Source organism: Trifolium pratense, linkage group LG1 (genome assembly GCF_020283565.1).
Source record: "Trifolium pratense cultivar HEN17-A07 linkage group LG1, ARS_RC_1.1, whole genome shotgun sequence".
Classification (NCBI taxonomy): Eukaryota; Viridiplantae; Streptophyta; class Magnoliopsida; order Fabales; family Fabaceae; genus Trifolium; species Trifolium pratense.
In genome coordinates, this window is record NC_060059.1 from 5,219,255 (window position 1) to 5,223,698 (window position 4,444).

The following is a 4,444-nucleotide window of genomic DNA, read 5'->3' on the forward strand; positions in this document are numbered from 1 at the left end:
AGTTCTGACATTAAATGATTTCAGTCCCTCTCGATCGAAGTTGCAGGGGATCAGATCGTGGTCCTCCCTATCAAGTTCAGCGTCAATCACCACTGAACCAACTAACAATTGATAAATCAATGTGTCTCATTTTTAGATTAAATAAGATTTAATAAGAATCATAATGTTAGTATTGATTTAATTGCGAGTTTTATTGATCAAATGATAAAAATACATTATAAAAGAAGAGAAATGTTAACATATATCCTACAAGCAGATAATAAATAACTTAATATAAAAATATTTTTCTAAAAAACTGTCCATTAAACTTTTCGAAAGTTAAATTACATTTTTAGTATAAAAATTTTACTTTTGGATTATTTATTATGTGCTCTTAAGACACATAGCGGATCTTTTGTGTATTTTTGTTGTTGTCAAATAGACTAATTAATTAAATTTATATCCTTAAAGGTGAATAAACTGAATGTCCGAGTTTAAATTCCAACTTTTGTATATAAAATTTGATATTGGTATCAACTAAGTTAAATTCACATAGTCATATATTAAATAAAGTCTAAATAGCATTTAGTAATTTTGTGTTTTTATTTTGTTTATTTTCTATAATTTACAATTTATCTAAATCGGCTTGTGGGCTTGTGAGTTGAGGTTATGAAGAATTTGGGCTGCATGGGTGACACATAGGGTCCGTACGTGTTTTCACGCATGACATTTGGGGCGCAGTCCATTTGGATTTATTTGCATGGATGCGGCGATCATGATCTGATCATTGAACCTGGACATTTTTATATGAACTTGTGGGTTTATGAAATTTTGTTTTAATTTGATGAATTTGGACATTTTTTCTAGAAGCATTGGATTTTAATTCATATAGAATGAATGATTGAATGATAGGCTTATCCTATCCATTTTCTCGCACGTTCTATGAATTTATTAAAATATTTATACTCGCTACTTAGGTGGTAAATACATCCGAAACCATTATACTTTTATAACGTTCTCTACTTAAGTAGCGAACGACATATTTCAAAAAAAAAAAATCATTTTTATAACATCAAGTAACGAAAGAATAAAATGAAAAAAAAACTCGCACGAGAAATTTATGTAGAACTAGAACATCGACCCGTGCGGTGCATGGGTCTGATTAGCTGTAAGATATAAAATGATTAAATAAGATATGATAATTCCAATAATGTAAGGTATATGAAAAAAGTTGAGTAACATTAAACGATAGTTCAACAATAATTTTGGATAAATATTCATACAAAGAAAATTATGTTATATTACAGAAGACTTCCTTATATACCACATTCGAAGTCTTAGTCGTATCTTCATCGTCGTCATCGATGATCAATATTTTTAATCCTTTTCTAGAAGTAACTCTTGAAATTACAACATACAACTGACCATGTAAAAACACTGGCGACGGAAGATATATCCCAACATGCTTTAAAGATTGTCCCTGACTCTTATTAATAGTCATCGCAAAAGAAATCATTATAGGAAATTGTCTCCGTTGAAATTTAAAAGGAATTCTCAGATGGTGTCAGAGAAAATCTATGTATGAAAACCTGATCACCAATATTACTTCATGAAATAATTTTTCTTTTAAATGTACGTTTTTCCAATCTCGTAATAATAAGTCTTGTTCCATTGCATAATCATAATTTTTTATTCAAATTCCTTAATAGCATAACTGGAACAACAACTTTAAGTCTCAACTTGTGATTTGGAAGTCCCGACATAGAAATCGTGTTCAAAAATTCGGGAGTATGAACATCATCCATTGTTTGGCCGTCTACATTTTGTGTGAGTGGAGTATCATAACTCAAATATGTTTTTTCTTCACCAAGAACTAAATCCAACATATAATCATTTATTGTGTCGACTATTGAATTTTTAGGAGCTAGTATAGCTCTATTTTGGAAATACGTTATATCATTCATGTTTTGTAAAAGTTGGGGATATGTGCTTTCAACGATAGAAGCAAGAAGATCACCTGAATTTGGAATCAATAAATCTGATGGAATGTCAAGTTCTAAATCATCGTCGTTGTCATCTCCAATTTCTCCATCGCCAACACCCAAAACCCATTCAGAAAACAATCTTCTTTGTTCAACGTCTGCACTCGAAGCACCGCCGAAAAGCCTCATGTTTTTACTTAATGTTAAAACTTCACAAAAATTCAAAAGAACCGAAGAATTAATAGTAGCATGAACAACATCTGGCCTTGTACCTTTGAGTATTACTGGTAGAATTTGTCTAAAATCTCCGCCAAAAACAAACAACTTTTTCACCGAAGGGAATGTGTTTATTTTTTTCATCAACGGACTTGAGAATATCTTTTAAAGTTCGATCAACAGCTTCGAAACAATGTTTGTACATTATTGGTGCTTCATCCTATATAATGAGCTTTGTTTTTTTATTAATAGCGCCAAAGGGCTTTTAGGAACTATGGTACATGTTGAAAACTCGTCAACATTTAGAGGAATACAAAACCTTGAATGTGCTGTTCTACCGCCAGGTATAAGCAATGCAGCGATCCCACTTGAGGCAACTGTTAAAACTATCTCACCTTTTGAGCGTAATGTGGCTGACATGACCCTCCAGATAAATGTCTTCCCTGTACCACCATAACCATAAAGAAAAAACACATCAGGTTTGTTTTCGTTAACTCTTGTCATGATTGAAGTCATAATTTACTTTACGTTGCTTTGAAGTCATAATTGACATCAATCTAACATGTTCCTCAGCTAATGATTGTCTGTTATAATTCAATTCGTCGTGTATTAAACTATTTTGTATATCAAGAACTGATGATGTGTCTGCTCTAGGCATTGGAGGATAATAATTTTAAACTCTTCCCACAACTACGTAACATCATCTCAATATCTGCTAGTGCATATTGTATCAATTGATCATCGATTAATATTAAATTTGCAATGTTAAAATCAAAATAATAAGTATGAATTTATAACTACACTAAACTTATCCCTTAAAATTATACCAAATTGTCCTCTTTCGGTGTATACCAATGTAACCCAAGCTCTGATACGGCTGATATTGTAAAAATCTTTTAAAGCATGCCAGCCATGCGTTAAATAAATATTATTGTTAATTTTTTCGACTAATACTTCAAATTGATTCGCGAACAGATCTACCAAAGTTGCGAAACGATAAATTTCGTGTCGAAAATCAGCAGAAAACATATTCGGAAGCATCACTGCACCCTATAAAATAATGAACAATAGAAATGTTAGGAAAAATGAAATTTGAGTTTTTTCCATTTAACAATGTTCTATGAAATGATGAATACTGCATATTATTTATTTCTTGTTAAGTATCAATCTAAATCTAAATATAATAGAAATCACTCACTAAATGCAAAATTGTGTCGTGTGTGAAAATCCTAATATCAATACTCGGTATCATAATTTTAATAAAAATAACGTATAAAATAAAATTAAATATAAATAATTGAGAATTTTGGTGTAAAAAATATTCTATTTAAAAATTTGGAACTATACTAATTTCGGTTACGCAAAACTCAACGCAGTAGGTCCGATATCTAATTTGCAATTCATTAACCAACTTCTCCCGATCAGATAAATGATTGAGATTCAAAGGATTGAGATTCAAAGGACCTGATTAGCATAAAGTTTTAAAACAATATCGATTTTAGGAATAAAGATAATAAATCACAAAACAAAATGAAAGTTTATACACACCTCTGAGTAAATTAAGTCGAATTGTGGTGAAGTTGTTAACATGAGACATTGAAATGTGAAAGATGCTTGTTTTTTTTTAATAGATTTCAATATTGTTGAAGGTGTTATAGTATGAGAATATATATATATATATAACTCTCCAAATCACACATGATAATTATTCTCTAAATTTATGATTCGGTAGAAAAAAAATCATTGATCAGGAAAGACATAAAAATATTTTGTGATGAATAATATAGTCAACAATAATTTTGATGTGATATACCTTTAAAATTGATTGTGCTTATCAATTATTGCACATAATTTTAATCACAATTGGTATACTTGCCATAGTGGTTGGAAATATTACATTGCATGGAAGGGTTGCGGGTTCGAATCCTAGTCAAGACAAAATTGTATTATTTTTTAATAAAAATTGCTCCATAAAATGGAGGGAAAACAGGAAAAACAAATTAGGGTTTAAGATTTGCTTGTGTATACAAGCTTATAATATAAAAGATGAGATAAGTAAATCTCATGATATGTTATAGAAGTTAACACCTAAGTAAATCTTCATTTTTTTTTTAAATGTGATCGAATGCTTTATGAAAAATATCATGTTCGAATGTTATCTTGTTTGATTTGTTTCGATGAATATTTTTAAAATATTAATTTTTTTATAATTTTTACTAATACAGAATTAAAGATATTCGTAATCAAAATTATATATTGACATACGT